Below are 18,156 nucleotides of genomic sequence, written 5' to 3' on the forward strand. Positions count from 1 at the left end.
AAGGCCCAAACTCTACCACAACCACTGCCTCAGTGGATGATACTTCTCTGCAGGGTGGAAAACACCTGAGTCCCACCTGGGCTGGCCATCTTGCCCCATCCCTTAGGAAGTCTTACATCTTGCAAATCCCAAGTCCAAGAGCCAAAAGGACCAACAGGCATGTGCACAGACCTCAGTTCTACCCAGACTGGCTGGTAGGCAGGCCTCAGTACATGGAACTCTTTAAGGCCCCTGCAAGATACCCTTGAGTATGCCTCTTCAGGTATCAGGCCACCAAAGCCACAAAAGTCTCCTGAGGACCAGCAGGCCCTCTCTTTTGCAGGGAGCCAAGGGCACCTTCAAGGGGACCAAAGTATCCTTGGAAACACAAAGACAGTGCCTGTAGCCTCAGGGCAACAGTTCATCCCAGTAAATCACACTGCAACTTTCCTCACCGCTCTATGCTTTTCCGAGGTACTCTGGCTAAGCCACAGGAAGAATGAAGAGCTGGGACCTCACCACAGTCCACGGTGGCCTCCACAGATCAAGCACTGTGCCAAGAGTTGCAACAAAGGAGTTGCCAACTGCAGAAATGAAGCCAATTGCCTTTCGTCAATGCCACTGGTCCACCAAGTCACTGCAACTACTGCAGCCAACCACACCCTCAAGAATCCTACCACGCTCTCAAAAATCTTACCAACCTAAAGGGCTGCAATGGTGAAGGTCTCAGATGTGGCCTGGGGCTGCAATCAGAAACCACTGTAGCTTCCTCACTTTGGCTTCCACATCAGCACAGCCCCAGCTACTGCACTTGCAGCAGAAACTGGGACAAAACACACCTGTTCAAGCCAAGAGCTCAATGGGCCTAGGCCAGGATCTACTGCGACTCCTACCACCAGTTGCCAAGCTGGCAGCCTCCTCTGCCCATCACAGTCATTACCAAGGGCCTGGCACTCTGAAGTCCACTCAAATGCCTGTCCACAGTCCACGCTCAGATGGGAGCCTAACAAACTGTGGTGACCGGGGTGCTGTCTGTATGTGTGTGACACAGATATAGCTGGCCCTCACGGCTAACCAGCCCCTCCCATATCTCCAGGGGCAGCAACATGCTGGACCTCAGTTTCGATGAGGAGACGGTAGTGAGTTCTCACTCATTTTGTTCAGATTTTCCAAGGAATGCATGTGAGGGTGTCATCATCGATCCGAGCACGTGCTGGCTCGCTGCCCACCTCCACAGGGCAGGCAGGGCCATTCCCAGGAGGAGCCAGTGACCTGGGATTTCCACAGAACCTGGGGGAACTCAGAGCCCCCAAGCTTCTTGGCAAGAGGAATCATCCCCCCATATGTACAGCCACTCAGGCGGTCCCAGGAAACCTGAAATCCACGGCACGTCTTGAGGCAGGAGAAGGCGTACCGTACTTGGTGATCCAAAAAGCAGTGGCAGCAACCTGGGCCGCCACACTTCTCGCCGGACTCCCTTGCACCTCGAGTCACCACCTCATGGGTGGGGCTTCGTCTCCTGGGTGATGGACAGTCATACCGGGCAACTTCACCTGACAAGTGGACAGAAAGCACAGGCAGGCTTCAGATGTGTACCCGGTCTCTCACTGGGCAACATCAATGTGCTTGCTTCTTGGGGGGAAGGCCTATATCTGCTACCCAACTGTACAGATCCCTTATGTACAACTGGATACATATCTGTCAATAGAGTGCAGCAAATTAGCTTCAAGTGCCTGTTGGTGTCTGTCTGACTGAGCGTGCATGGGTGGTGGGGGATTTGATGTGGGGCTGAGTGTCCTCTGGAACTCCTTCTGGGTATCTCTGTGTCTCAGAGTCCCCATGCAAAGGCCCTGGTATCTGAACACACGTGCCATTTCCATGGAGTCCTATTGCTGTTGTCCCCTGGCTTCGGTCCACCAGGCCTCTGCAACCACTGCAACCCACCAGGCACTCAGGAATCTCACCAAATCAAAGGGCTGCAATGGTGGGGTCCTCAGATAGGGCCTGGGGCTACAACTAGAAACCACAGAAGCTTCCTCACTTTGGCCTCAACATCAGCACAGCCCCAACTTTGGCACTCAGAGCAGGAACCGCATCAAAAACACACCTACTCAAACCAGATCCCCCCCCTGCGTGGCTGGGATCTATTCTGACTCCTACTACCTGCAGCCACGCTGGCCTCCTCTCCAGTCACTCAGTCATGTCCGACTCTTTGTGACCCCATGAAATACTGTTTGCTAGGTTTCTCTGCCCTTCATCATCTCCTGAAGTTTTCTCAAATCTTTGTTCATTGAGTTAGTGATGCCATCCAACCTTCTCATCATCTTTTGTCCCTTTCTCCTCCTGCCTTCAATGTTTCCCAGAACAGGGTCTATTCCATTGTGTTGGCTTTTCTCATCAGGTGTCCAAATTATTGGAGCTTCAGCTTCAGCATCAGACCTTCCAGTGAATATTCAGGATTGATTTCCTTTAGGATTCACTGGTTTTTTCCTTGCAGTCTGAGGGACTCTCACGAGTATTTTCTGATACCATGGTACGAAAGCATCAAATCTTCACTGCTCAGTCTTCTTTATGGTCCTAATCTCACATCCATAGATGACTACAGGAAAAACTATCTCTTTGAGTATATGGACCTTTGTCAGCAAAATGATGTCTCTAATCATTAGTATTCTGTCTAATTTTGTCATAGCTTTTCTTCCAAGAAGCAAGCACCTTGTAATCTCATGGCTTCAGTCACCAGCCACAGTGATTTGGAGCCCAAGAAAGTGACGTCTGTCACTGTTTTACTGTGCATGGTCTTGCCTACCAGAGCCAGACCCAGTTTTCCCCATAGCTAGTCCCACCCATCAGGAAGCTTCCACAAGCCGCTTATCCTCATCCATCACAGAGCAGATAGAAAGAAAACCATAATCACATAAAACTAACTAAATTTATCACATGTATCACAGCCTTGTCTAATTCAGTGAACCTATGAGCCATGCCTTGTAGGGCCAACCAAGATGGATGGGTCACTGTGGCCAGTTCTGACAAAATGTGGCCCACTGGAGAAAAAATGATAAACCACTTTGGCTTCTTGTGTTTAGAATCCAGTGAACAATATGAAAAGGGGAAAAGATATGACACTGAAAGATGAACTCCCCAAGTCGGTAGGTGCCCAATATGCTACTGTAGAAGAGTGGAGAAATAGCTCCAGAAGGAATGAAAAGGCTGGCCCACAATGGAAAAAACATCTAATTGTGGATGTGTCTGGTGGTGAAAGTAAAGTCCGATGCTGTAAAGAACAATATTGCAAAGGAACCTGGAATGTTAGGTCCACAAATCAAAGTAAATTGGAATTGGTCAAACAGAAAATAGTAAGAATGAACACAGACATTTTAGGAATCAGTGAACTAAAATGGATGGGAATGGGTGAATAATACAGATGACCATTTTATCTACTACTCTGGGGAAGAATCCCTTAGAAGAAATGGAATAGCCCTCATGGTCAATAAAAGAATTCAAAATGCAGTACATGGGTGCAATCTCAAAAACAACAGAATGATCTCAGTTCATTTCTAAGGCAAACCATTCAATATCACTCTAATCCAAGTCTATGCCTCAATCACAAATCCAAGGAAGATGAAGTTGAATGGTTCTATGAAGACTTACAACACCTTCTAGAACTAAAAGGACACCAAAAAAAGGTCCTTTCCATCATAGGGGACTGGAATGCAAAAGAAGGAAGTCAAGAGACACCTGGAATAATAGGCAAGTTTGGTCTTGTAGTACAAAATGAAGCAGGGCAAAGGCTAACACAATTTTGCCAAGAGAATGCAATGCTCATGGAAAACACCCTCTTCCAATAACAAAAGAGAAGACTCTACACATGGCAACACCAGAGGGTCAAATCTGAAATAAGATTATTTCATTCTTTGCAGGCGAAGCTGGAGAAGCTCTCGACAATCAGCAAAAACAAGACCAGGTACTGACTGTGACACAGAAAATGAACTCACTGCAAACTTTAGACTTAACTGAAGAAAGCAGAGAAAACCACTAGGCCATTCAGGTATGACCTAAATCAAGTATCGCATGATTATACAATGGAAGCAATAAATAGATTCAAGGGATTAGATCTGATAGACAGAGTGCCTGAAGAATTATGGACAGAATTGATGCTTTTGAACTGTGGTGTTGGAGAAAACTCTTGTGAGTCTCTTGAACTGCAAGGAGATTAAACCAGTCAATCCTAAAGGAAATCGGTCCTGAATATTCATTGGAAGAACTGATGCTGAAGCTGAAACTCCAATACTTTGGCCACCTGATGTGAAGAACTGACTCGTTGGAAAAGACCCTGATGCTGGGAAAAACTGAAGGCAGGTGGAGAAGGGGACGACAGAGGATGAGATGGTTGGATGGCATAACTGACTCTATTTACATGAGTTTGAGTAAGCTCCGGGAGTTGGTGATGGACAGGGAAGCCTGGCATACTGCAGTCCATGGGGTCGCCAAGAATGAGATACATCTGAGTGACTGAACTGAACCGAATCTAATGAAAAAAATCTTCAGTGAACGCTACCACAAACAACTTCATCAACAAGGACAACAAACACAGGGAAAATGGATTGTCTGACTTCCAAAGTTGCCAAATTATGATATGCATAATGTCCAATTTTCAAAATAAAAGTACCAGAATACTGGACATTCAAAGAAACATGCATGTCCCTCACACAGAAGGAAAAATTAAGAACAAGCAATAGAAACTCAAAGTCAAGACACTGGACTCAACAGAGAAATATTTTAAATCAGTTACTTTAAACATGCTGCAAAAGGTAATGGAAAGTAGTTTTAAGAACCAGATGATTCCCACAAACACTATCTCATGAAATAAGTATATCAATCAGGGGACAGAAAATTTTCAAACAAAATCAAGTAGAAATTCTGGAGTTGAAAGTATAATTGCAAGTATTAAAAAACTCACAAAAAGGCCTCCATGACAAATTTGAACTGACAAAAAAAAAAAACAACTAAAAAATATAAATCATTCAAATTATCCAGTTATAGGAAGAGAAAATTTATTTTTTAAGATACAGCCTAAAAGTAATATGAGGCTACCATCCAGTGTACTAACATACAAATAGCAAGAGTCAAGAGAAAAAGAAACGAATGAGCAGAAGCTATATTTCAAGAAATAATAGACAAAACTGCCCAAAGTTGAAGAAAAATCACAAACTTAAGAAGTCCACATAGGATAAATTTAAACAGATTCATACTACAACACATCATTATGAAACTGTTCAAATAGAAAGCCAAAACAGCAATAAAGAGACACAGAAGTGATCTTCAAAAAAACAAAAGTGATTTCTCACCATACGACATGGTTTCAGAAGGCAGTAGGATGGCACTTTCAAAGTCTGAGTCAAAAAGTTATTCAACTGGGAATTCTTCATCTGACAACAATGCCCTATAAAAATGAAGGAGAAATGAAGACATTCTCAGATTAACAAAGACTGAGAACGTTCTTTGACAGTAAATTTTCCCTACAAGAAATGTCTAAGGGAGTCAATCTTAAATGAATGTACAATATACAATAACTTAAATCTGCATCAAGAAATAAATAACATCAGTAAAGGTAACTACACAGGCAAATATAAAAGCCAGTATTAATATATCTTTGTAACTCTTTTCCTATATGGTGTTTAAATAAAGGCATAAAACAAAAATCATCAGCCTGTGGTGATGAGTGCATAAGTATGAAGACATAATTTGTGACAATGACAACATATAGGGGAAATGGAGCAATGTGGCCAACAAAAATTTTATGCATTACTGAAATTGTTATTAATCATAACTACTTTATTATAAATTAGGAAGTTAATTGTCATCCCCAGGGCAACCACTAAGAAAAATAATTTAAAGACATATAGTAAAAACAAGGAAATAAAGAATTTGAAATGGTACTCCCAATAGTATCTATTTCACACAAAATACGCAATATTGAAGACCAAAAAAAAAAAAAATTACAGAAAAAATGAACAGCAAAATAGTGGTTGTCCTCCTTTATCAGTAATTACTTTAAACAGAGATGGTTTAAAATTTTTAAGTGAAAGGCAGAGATTGGCAAAATGGATTAAAAACATGATCCAACTATGTTATCTGCAAGAGACATACTTCAGATTCAAAGACACAGATTTGTTCAAAATTAAAGCATGAAATAAATATTTCACATAACATGTAACCAAAAGACAGCTAGAGTGACTATACCAATATAAGAAAAAATTTGTCTTCAAACAAAAATTGTTACATGGGTCAATTAAACATTGATGAAAGAGTCAAATCCATTGAGAAGATAAAGCAATGATAAACATTTACACACCTAACAACAAAGTTCCAAAATATATGAAGCAAAATTGCACAGAACTGAAGAAACAGACAACTCTACAATATTTGGATACTTTTAATGTTTTGCTTTTAATAATCAATAAAACAACTAGAAGGATGATCATTATGGAAATAGAATACCTGAACAACCATAAACCAACTACAGTGAGCAGACTTACACAGAACACTCTACCTAAAAGCAAATGATTATACATTTTTCTCAAGTGTATAAGAAACATACTCCATAGTAGATCAGATATAACACCAAAAATAAGTTTAAATAAATTTTAAAACACTGAAATTGTACAGAGTATGTTCACTGATCACAATGGAATTAAACTAAACTAGAAATCAGTAACAGAAAGAAATTTAGATGATTTCACACATAAGTGGAAATTAAGAAACAAGTTCCTAATAAAAATGAATCAAGTATGACATTCTCAAGGAAACTTACTAAATTATTTGAGATGAATGAAAATGAACACACAACATTCCAAAATTTATGAGATGCCAAAAGCAGTACTTGAGAAAATTTTATAGCTGTTGAGATCTACATTTAAAAAAGAAAGATTTCAAACCAGTAACCTACCTTAAGAAGCTAGAAAAAGAAAAGAAAATCAAATAAAGCAAGCAAGAAAGAAAAGAAAGATTAGTATAAAAAATGATAAAGATTAAAGATTCAAACAAGCAACTGAATAAAAAATAAAAATCAATGAAACCAAAAACCAATTCCTTGAAAAATTCAACAAAATTCAGAATGTTTTAGGTAAACTGACCAGAGGAAATGAATGACCTTGCTGGTTTCTAGAGGAGTGAATATATAAATTACCATACATAAATAAATAAATAAATATAAAAATAACAAAACAACTATTACTTTAAAGAATTTGTGACAAGATCTTTGTCAAGAGAAAAATAGAGTTCACTCATTTCTAAAGTATTAAACATCAGGCCCTAGGTAACACAAAACCTGTGTAATCATGCCAAGGAATATACAGACTATTTTTCTTAACTGCTGGACATTTTAATTTTAACGTTTTAATTTTAATAATGATTAATTATTTAATATATGAAATTTTACTACACTTGATTAACCCAACCTAGTATGTTTTGTGAGATTAATGCAATATGGAAAATTGAAATTTTTTGTTACAGAAAAATGAAGTTTTTTATCATTTAAAATCTTCATGGCCTTAGAAAAAGAGTTCAGAAGGTATAAAGTAAAATTTTTCAGATCAAAAAAGGAAAAATCCTAATTAAAGTCAAGTGTGGCTCAGCTGGTAAAGAATCTGCCTGCAATGTGGGAGACCTGGGTTTGATCCCTGGGTTGGGAAGATCCCCTGGAGAAGGGGAAGGCTACCCACTCCAGTATTCTGGCCTGGAGAATTCTATGGACTGTATAGTCCATGGAGTCACAAAGAATCGGACACAACTGAGTGCCTTTCACTTTCAACATTTAGATGAATAGCAATAATGACCCATAATGATCTTACGGATCTGACCAAAATGATCTAACAATGATGGTCTCAATCATGGGGTCAACATTCTGAAACCATAATATGTTAAGAAAACTCCTAAGCACAGTTTAATTTCACCAAAGGATATTTCACTGCAACAGGAAAATGTATAAAACAACAATTTTCCAAGATTCTGTATCTGTCAGTTCACCGAAAACTCGGAAAAAATAAAACTTAAAATCTGGAAATGAGGCTAGAGGCAATCACTAAAGACAAGGACACATCACGAAGATATTATACAGTAAGCCACTGAACAGATGAACACTGAGACTTCAGGGTGTGGCACAGTGCACAAGACATATGAATTTTAAAGGATCCTGGTACAGTTACTCACCCCTATTCTCTGAAGTAGAGGCCCTCATTTCAGTCCTACCTCAGAAAAGCGTAGCAGAAAAAAACAAAAACGAACAGAAAAAAAAAGACATAGTCTCAAAAATATTCAACAGTAAAAATAACAAAGCCCTAATACTGTCAAAATTCATTGTCAAAATTTATTATAGTCATGCAATGTTCCCTTCTTCCAGCCCAACCACAAATGATGCTTTCAGTACCCATTTCAGTTGCTCAACCCCTTAGTTCAACATTTTTTTCCCCTCATTTATTACTCAAGAACAATTCCTTTAAAAATTTCTATCTACAACTGTGTTCAAAATGGCCAAAATGAAGCAAGTCTTGGGTCACTTAGCATATTTATATGCCTCATAAGAGGCATGACTATGTAGAATAGGATGACCTGCTCTGGAAGAAAGAAAAGGCATGCTCACAGCAGTGTTACGCAGTCAAAGCCAGGCTATGAGGTTCTTATTTGTCCGATTAGAGGTGCATTCATCCGGACCTCAGATTGACATCTGGAATGAGTCCCTCAGCATCCTCAGACAATTTTTCTCATCATTGATCCAGACAAGCACCCTCTCAACAAATAAGCATTTCTATAGCCAGGCTTATTTTCTTCAGGCTTACCTGCTGTGTTGTTAACAAAAATCAACACATATACAGAACACAATTTGTTTAATATTTGAACAATAGAACCCTCATAGCACAAAAAGCACACAACCATGGATTTCTCTGTATAAAATTAAAATCTATTGAAAATATCCAAAACAATTAAGTCAACTAAAATTTCAAGGAGTAGTGAGGTGAAAGTGTTAATCTCCCAGTGGAGTCTGACTCTGACACCCCATGGACTGTGTAGCCCACTAGGCTCCTCTGTTCCCAGAATTCTCCAAGCAGGAATACTGCAGCGTGTAGTCCTTCCCTTCTCCAGGGGATCTTCCTGACTCAGGGCTCAAATCTGCATTTCCTGCATAGCAGGCAGGTTCTTTGTCATCTGAGCTATAGTGGGGTAGCATTTGTAAATGAAGTAGCAAATAAGGTTTGATTATAGTGGAAATATGAGTAGAAATATCTAAATTCTGAAATTCTAGTAACAAAAAGATAAATATTTTGGCACATTTAAATTTCACTAAAAGGTTATTTTCACACATAGTGAAATGGTATAAAAAGGAAATCTATCAATGATTCTTAAATGCTAGCCAAGTTATTTTCTTTAATAAAGGGAAAATAATGAAGATTCTATTAACAAAGTAGATACACCTATGGGGTAAAATTTATCATAAAAATATGCTCGCTGGGCACCTGAAAAATTGAGCTCACAAAACTTGAATTTGTGACATCACTGGCCAGAACACAGACCAAAATTTCAACAGCACCAGAGTAGCTGCTCACCTTTCCTCCCTGAAGTATGATAACTTGTTCTAGCCTTTGACCTGCAGCAAAACATCACATAGGATACAAATCAGATCAGAAAAATACATGAAATTATTTTAAAAATCAATAGAACAATTGGTTCTATAATTATTGTACAGGCATCCTCGCATATCTAGTCCTCACCAAACAGATCAAAATCCCTTGCTCCTTTATCATCTTTGTCATTTCATTTTTTTCATTTATTTCCTCTCTGAATTCTTCACTCTGCAAATAGTCAATAATCCTCTCTACCACTCTATGTAAATTATTAACACAGCACTTATCTTTTAAACTGAGAAATTCTAAAGTTATGTTGCATCAAATAAAGACTTTGCGAAATGCTTTGTGATGGGTCAAATAAAAAGGATGTTTGTTGTGAGACCCATATTCTGGAAGTAAGAGATAAGAACTCTGAAAATCTATTACAAACATTTTGAAACGAATGGACCAACGGCAAGAATAGAAAAGTAGGTGAGACACTTCATAACATAAATGGGAATTATTTACAAAAAGAATCAAATGGAAAAAGACTTTAGAGAGGAGTAAGACATAAGTGGAATTAAGATGGAGTAAGATTGGCCTGTCTTTTCTCAACATGGAATGCAATTATGAATCCTAGGAGGAGTACATCAATAACTGAACAGAGGTCTCTGAAGGATAAATGCTTGCAAGTAAACTGGAGAACTCAAATTGCAAGGTAAAAGGAACTAGACCCTAGATACTATGTAATGTTTGATTCCATTTAAATGGCTTTCTGTAAAAGACAAAACTTGGTCCCCTGGAGAAGGAAATGGCAACCCACACCTTTATTCTTGCCTGAAAAACCCCATGGACAGTATGAAAAGGCAAAAAGATATGACGCCAGAAGATGAGCCCCTCAAGTTGGAAGGTGTCCAATATGCTACTGGGGAAGAGCAGAGGGCAATTACTAATAACTCCAGAAAGAATGAAGTAATTGGGTGAAAGCAGAAACAATGCTCAGTTGTGGATTTATCTGGTGGTGAAGTAAAATCTGATGCTGTACACATTACTGCATAGGAAACTGAAAAGTTAGGTCCATGGATCAAGGTAAATTGGACATGGTCAAACAGAAGATGACAAGATTAAACATTGATATCTTTAGGAATTAGTGAATTAAAATGGATGGGAATGGGCAAATTTAATTCAGATGACCATTAAATCTACTGCTGTGGGCAAGAATTCCTTAGAAGAAATGGAGTAGCCCTCAAAGCACACACCTTTCTCCAGCAACACAAGAGATGACTCTGTACATGAACATCATCAGATAGTCAATACTGAAATCAGACTAATTATGTTCTTTGCAGTCAGAGATGAAAAAGCTCTATACAGTTAGTAAAAACAAGACCTGGAGCTGACTGTGGCTCAGATCGTGAGCTCCTTATTGCAAAATTCAGGCTTAAATTGGAAGAAAGTAGGGAAAACCACTAGGCCATTCAGGTATGACCTAAATCAAATACCTTATGATTATACAGTGGAGGTAGCGAATAGATTCAAGGGATTAGATCTGGTAGACAGAGTTCCTGAAGAACTATGCATGCAGGTTCATAACATTGCACAGGAGGCAGTGACTAAAGCTGTCCCAAAGAAAAAGATGCAAGAAGGCAAAGTGCCTGAGGAGGCTTTACAAATAGCTAAGGAAATAAGAGAAGTGAAAGGCAAGGGAGAAAGGGAAAGACATACCCTCTGAATGCAGAGTTCAGAGAATAGAAAGGAGAGATAAGAAGACCATCTTAAATGAACAATGCAAAGAATACAGGAAAACAATAGAATGGAAAGAACCATAGATCTTTTCAAGAAGATACCTGTCGGAGACATGAAGGGAACATTTCATGTAAGAATAGACATGATAAAGGACAGAAACAGTAAAGACCTAACAGAAGCAGAGGAGATTAAGAAAAGGTGATAAGAATACACAGAAGAACTATATAAGAAAAATGTTAATGATTCAGAAAATCATGATGGTGTGGTCACTCACCTATAACTGGACAACCTGGAGTGTGAAGTCAAGTGGACCTTAGGAAGTATCACTACAAAGCTAGTGGAGGTGATAGAATTCAAGCTGAGCTATTTAAAATCCTAAAAGATGATGCTGTGAAAGTGCTGCACTCAATATGTCAGCAAATTTGGAAAACTCAGCAGTGGCCACAGGACTGGAAAAGGTCAGTTTTCATTCCAATCTCAAAGAAGGGCAATGCCAAAGAAGGTTGAAATTACCATACAATTATGCTCATTTCACATGCCAGCAAGGTAATGCTCAAAATCCTTCAAGCTAGGCTTCAGCAGTACATGAACCAAAAATTTCCAGATCTACAAGCTAGGTTTTGAAGAGACAGAGGAATCAGAGATCAAACTGCCAACATTCATTGGATCATGGAGAAAGCAAGGTGATTACAGAAAAGTATCTACTTTCACTTCATTGACTATGCTATTGCCTTTGACTGTGTGGATCACAATAATCTGTGGAAAATTCTTAAAGAGATGGAAGTACAAGACCACCTTACTTGTTTCCTGAGAAACCTGTACTGGACATAGAACAACCAACTGATTCCAAATCAGGAAAGGAGTACCTCAAGGCTGTATATTGTCACCCTGCTTATTTAACTTCTATGCAGAGAACATCATGCAAAATGCTGGGCTGGATCAAGCACAAGCTGGATCAAGATTGCCGGGAGAAATATCAACAACCTCAGATATGCAGATGATACCATTTTAATGGCAGAAAGTGAAGAGGAACTGTAGAGCCTCCTAATGAGTGGGAAAGAGAAGGGTGAAAAAGCTTCCTTGAAACTCCACATTAATAAAACTAAGATTATGGCATCCAGGCTCATCACTTCATGGGGAAAAATTAGAAACAGTGACAGATTTTATTTTCTTGGGATCCAAAATCACTGCAGATAGTGAGTGCAGCCATGAAATTAAAAGATGCTTGCTCCTTGGAATGAAAACTATTACAAACCTAGACAGCATATTAAAAAGCAGAGACATTACTTTGCCAACAAAGGTTTGTATAGTCCAAAGCTATGGTTTTTCCAGTAGTCATGTATGGATGTGAAAGTTATACTATAAAGAATTCTAGTACCTGAAGAACTGACTCTTTTGAACTGTGGTGTTGGAGAAGACTCTTGAAGAGTCCCTTGGACTGCAAGGAGATCCAACAAGTCCATCCTAAAGGAGATCAGTCCTGAATATTCATTGGCAGCACTATTGATAAAGCTGAAGCTGAATACTTTGGCCACCTGGTACAAAGAGATGACTGATTAGAAAAGACCTTGAGGCTGGGAAAGACTGAAGGCAAAAGGAGAAGGGGGCAGCAGAGGATACGATGGTTAGATAGCATCACTGACACAATGGATACAAATTTAAGAAAACTCCGGGAGATAACGGAGAACAGAAGAGCCAGACATGCTATAGTCCATGGGGTCGCAAGAGCTGGATACGACTTAAGTGACTGAACAACAAAAACAAAAGGCAGAACTATAGAAACAGTGATTACAAGAGACTGCAGAGCAGAAGGAAGGATTGACTATAAAGGAGAAAGACAAGGGGACTTTAGGGGTAATGCACCCCCCACACACACACACATCATGACTGTGGTGCTAGATAGACTATTCTATACCTTTGCCAAAACCCACAGAAGTACACATGACAAACGGTGTATTTTAAAGTACATAAAATTAAAATTATGTAAGAGGTACAAATATAATATTGAAAAAATGCTAGCACAGAACACTGGGCCAATGTTGATGTATCCTCTGCACACTCTCATGCTTTGAGTCTATATATGTGTTAGTAGGCACACACTCAAAGGAATACCATTTAGTAAGAAATCAGATACTCAGATATCAAATGTTGAATACATGCAGAACTGGTAGCATTCAAAGCTACCCAAACTGTGAATAACACTAAAAATGAGTAAGTTAAAAGTCTTCCCTTACTTGCTTAGAATAGAAATATAGTACTGTTCAACAACATTTTCTTCAGATTTTTCACAATGTATAAATACATGATCCAGACACATTCATTTAAAAAGACACCTTTTGCTGTTCACCTGTGAGAAAGGACAAATCCTGAAAATACCCAAGAAATAACACAGGCATCCATAATCCTAGAAACATACTAAGCCACTTCATTTACATGTGAAAACTGGAGATGACAATGAGTAAGGGAGGCTACACCAGCTATGAAACCAGTGAAAGTTTGTCATTTCAGTTATTCATGAATATTATGAGTAAAATCCATTTATTTCTGTGGCAGAATTCTACCTATTTGAATGATCCTACTATCCTTGAATAATATTTAATTCACTTATTCAAGATGCCCTTTCTCCATCATAATTAATGTTGTAAGACAATGAAATGCTTTGTATGCAAACCGACATTGATTCCATAATATTTAAAACAAGAACACAAAAGCAAAGATGCACAATAATAAAAACTAAATATATTCAAATTGAATGAACCAGGTATGAGGCAATGGGCTTCAACTGTGTTTATTTTGGTTTTTTTAATTTACTTATTTCTACAGTAAGCCTTTCCACCAATATTCAACCGAATGTTCACTGTGCAGACTTGTACACCTTCAAATGAAGCAAGTACGATCTTAAAATCCTGGTCAGACAAATTCTCATATTCTTATCCCTAAAAGAACTAAAAATATACATATACACAAAAATCTCCACATAAATACTTATAGCAAGATTATTCAAAACAGACAAAGAACAGAAATAACACTTAGTAGAAAGCCATAAATTGATGAATGAATAAGCAAGCAAAGTGTGATGTATAAATGGGGTATTACTCACCCATAAAAAGAAATGGAGGTCCAATCCATGCTATAACATGGCTGAACTTTGAAAAATCGTGCTAAGTGAAGGAACTGTGAGTAAAAACACGTTCTATTACAAATGGTTCAAATGCAGATACAGATAAGACCCACTGATATCACAGTATTCATGCTCTTATTCCATACTTTCATATTTCCTGAGCATGGACACCCGAAACCATGTGCTTCAAGATATTCTCCCCTACATACTCTTTTATACTGTCATTTTGATCAAACTTCAGACTTAAAAGTCTTATAGTTGTAAATCAACTATACTTCAATAAAATAAACATTTTAAATATTTAAAAATGTATCATTTCTCCTCAAACCTTCTCCAGTAAGTTTTAGCATCTTTCGATTTTCCTGGTTGAAACAATGATTGTGATTATTGCCAAATGTTTTTATATCCTGTCATTCTTATACGTTTATCACAGCTTCCTGTAGTATTTTACTTTTGACCCTATTAATTCATTCACTCATTCACATATTAGTTTAATAATATTATAAACACTTTACCATCATCAATTTTATTATCCTTAAAGAGATTTACCATATTCAAACATCCCCAAATTGCATCAGTCAAAACCAGAGGCTGAGCAGCTCTGTGTCCAGCAGTCCTCCATGACAGACGCAGCCTTACTTAACTATGACTGCTTTTTGCTTCAGTATTCTCTGTTCCAGGGCCCCAACTGTGAATATCTTATACAGGTTCATTTCCCCTCAAGATACCAGAAAATAAGAAGGCAAAGTTTAGAATAGCATAACACACATTTCTTGCTATAAACCATCCATCTTTTTAAATGTACTTTAGCCACTGCTATGGCACAGTCAGGCAAAACTTATGTCACAATTCACTCTGCTTATCATTCTGGCAACATTTTAGCTACTGGCTCAGAATTACTAATGAACGGTACTTATAAGACACAAGCTACTGTCTTCAGAAAAGTGTTAGAATGAATACAGATAACTGGAGAAAAGTGAATTGATTATGGAACAAGTATTCATATGAAGTAGATAGTTTATAATCTACACATGGTCATAAAGTACAATTTGAAAAATATTCCATTAGAACATTATGACACTTGAATCTATAGCAGTTAGGGATTGTACCTTCAACTCCAAGATCCTCATTGGTCCTTTCCCTGCTATTTATAGTATTTCTCTTGGTGTTACCTGTCATCAATTCTGCGTCAAAGTTGATTTCTTCCATTTAGTGATACTCTTCTTATTGGCCATTTCTTTTTGGACTTCGATTTGTAACCCCATGACATCCCAGTCTCCATGAAATAGTTTCCCAAGGAACACTGCCTCATCTCCTAAGCACTGCTGCTGCTGCTGCTAAGTCGCTTCAGTCGTGTCCGACTCTGTGTGACCCCATAGACGGCAGCCCACCAGGCTCCCCAGTCCGTGGGATTCTCCACTGGCACCCCATATCTCAACAGGTCATTCTACAATTTGTAAATTTATACCACAGAATTTCTAACAAACCAATGTCCTACTCGTCTTTTCCTCCTGTTCCTGCAGTATCTCAACACTTACACTTTTAAGTTTAAAGAACTAAACTTGAGAATTCTCATGGCTCTGACCTTAACAACACAGAGAAAATAAAGATGACCTCAAAAATGTGCATCTTTCCCCCAAACAAGAGGAGATGTTGCAAAATATAAGTATTATTTTCATCTTCCAAAGGCTGTGACACTGATTGTATGTTTTTTTTTTTAAATGTGAATAACAGAATGAATTGCACAAATTTAGTTTCTAACGAGCCTCTATCTTATCTTAAAAAAAAGGAATGAATATCCTATACTGTATGGTTATTATTAGTATTAAATGAGATAATCCATGAAAAAGTGTTTATTTCAGCATGTGGTACACATACTAAGAATTCAATAAATGCTATATATAATTAAAATATATAAATCTGAGACTCTATATCACATACACACATACACAATAGTAAAATAATGATCCAAACTCACCATGAAAAATTTTTGAACAGTCTTCCTATAAAATTAGTTTATTCATATCCAAATAAGCACATACATATTTCATTTTATGAGAATTAAATACAATATTAATGATTCAAACATAGTTGATACTCAGGAACTAATGGCCAAACTTTTGAAAAACCTAGATTTTCATGTCAATTAATTTCAATACTAAATACAATTAAATTGGATAAGTGGATTATTAATTCCCCTTAGCATTATGATTTGATAAACAGATTACTTATAATTTTACAAGTATAATTAAGGCTTTTATGAGTACCCTTGAGTTTACATACGCATTTGAACACTCACTATTATATTCTGTAAGTAAATTTCTAAATATAAAATTGTTTGTCAAAATGTGCTAATTTCCATCTAATAGATATTTTTCACTGTCTTTTGGACAGACTAACACACAAGGAGTTCCAAATTCTCCATGCTAATAAATGTACTATTAATCTAATAGGTGAAAAAAGTAATTGCTGATTTATTTGTGTGTTTGTGACTATGTTGAAAGACACATACAAATATTAATTTCATTATATATTTATAACAATTGATAATTATTTAGTATATATTTAGTTATTTCATTACAAGATTGATACGGTTGCATATTAATTTTTTTAGGTAAGAAGTGCATTTATCCAGAAACAAACACACTCCACAGAGTGTGGGTGATTGCAGAGGGCTTGTGCGGCAGCCTGGCTGAGTTTTTTTGTGTTCTTGGCCATTCACAGTACTTTCCTTCTCTGATTTGTTCATTTATATGTATTCCTACTTTTGTACCGGAATACTTGTCTTTTTCTAATTGATTTGGGTGAGCCTTTAATAGAATATTAACACTAACCTGGTAATATAAGTTTCAAGTACAAATAAAGGTACATTTTCAACTGACTGCTGAAAAAGTAATAACTCAAATTTAAGCTAGCAGGTTAGATATTCCTTCTCTCCTCTAAACCCTCCAATGTAGACAACACGGAGAAAATTTGGAAAACACAGTTTAATTGGATTAAAGATTGTGTTCATTAGTTATTTATACTGTTGAATCTTTCACATTTTTATAAACTAGATTACATGACAGCTTTGGAACATACAAATCCTATTCTGGGATGTTGAAACAATTACAAAAACTGCTCAGGTGAAGTCAAAGTAGACTGAAGTCAAAGCCTAAGGAGACTGGATACCACCAAGGAATTGAGAGACAATATTTTGACCTGAAATGTACTGAAGGGGAAAAGAAGGCAGGGAACTTGTGGGAAAAATACATTAAATTTAAAATATAATTTATTGGTTATGACTGGAAAGGCATTCATATCACTCCAGTCACTTACATTAGTTTTACATTGCTTAGGTTATGATGGCATGTATATTCACTTAGAGCACTCTCTGAGATTTAGCAGAGTTATTAATAATAATTTTCATGAAAATAAAATGGAAAAATAATTTTCAGATACGTTTACCACGTACTGAGGTTAATCTGATTATTTCCAGGTTCTGGTTTAGCCAATGCTCAAGTTCAGGATGTGGTACTGAAGCCCAAAGCCTGCTGTTGTAAACAAGGTTTTATTGAAACACAGCCACACTCATTCAATTACATACCGTGTTTGGCTGCTTCTACACTTCAAGAGCAGGGCAGATCAGCTGCAACAGAGATCACAAATCCTACAAAACTGAAATTGCTTGTTATTTCACCCTTTACAGAAAATGTTTACCAATCCATGGTCTAC

At 37.6% G+C, this 18,156-nt stretch overlaps 1 protein-coding gene and 2 non-coding genes across 8 annotated transcripts in view; all 3 read right to left on the bottom strand.

Annotated features, from left to right (window-relative positions):
- Positions 1-18,156, bottom strand: part of LOC145530550 (uncharacterized) — a 149,230-nt gene that overhangs the window by 78,743 nt on the left and 52,331 nt on the right. For 3 of the 6 annotated variants that reach the window (XM_081552089.1, XM_081552079.1, XM_081552087.1), the window contains exons 1-2: positions 8,618-8,750; positions 1,394-1,532 (exon numbers count right to left, since the gene is read on the bottom strand). The gene's annotated coding sequence lies outside the window, so the exon portion shown is untranslated. Of the gene's footprint in view, positions 1-1,393; positions 1,533-5,324; positions 5,420-8,187; positions 8,223-8,617; positions 8,751-9,578; positions 9,620-14,421; positions 14,498-18,156 lie in introns of those variants that run through there. The other 3 variants (XM_081552080.1, XM_081552081.1, XM_081552084.1) reach the window with 3 other exon arrangements.
- Positions 1,091-1,183, bottom strand: LOC145530667 (small nucleolar RNA SNORD116). The gene has a single exon (XR_014071980.1). It is a non-coding gene; the product is annotated as a small nucleolar RNA SNORD116 (small nucleolar RNA).
- LOC145530750 (small nucleolar RNA SNORD109A) lies at positions 8,685-8,751 on the bottom strand. The gene has a single exon (XR_014072049.1). It is a non-coding gene; the product is annotated as a small nucleolar RNA SNORD109A (small nucleolar RNA).

Source organism: Giraffa tippelskirchi, chromosome 12 (genome assembly GCF_054371585.1).
Source record: "Giraffa tippelskirchi isolate mGirTip1 chromosome 12, T2T-mGirTip1v1.2.pri, whole genome shotgun sequence".
In the NCBI taxonomy this organism is placed as follows: Eukaryota; Metazoa; Chordata; class Mammalia; order Artiodactyla; family Giraffidae; genus Giraffa; species Giraffa tippelskirchi.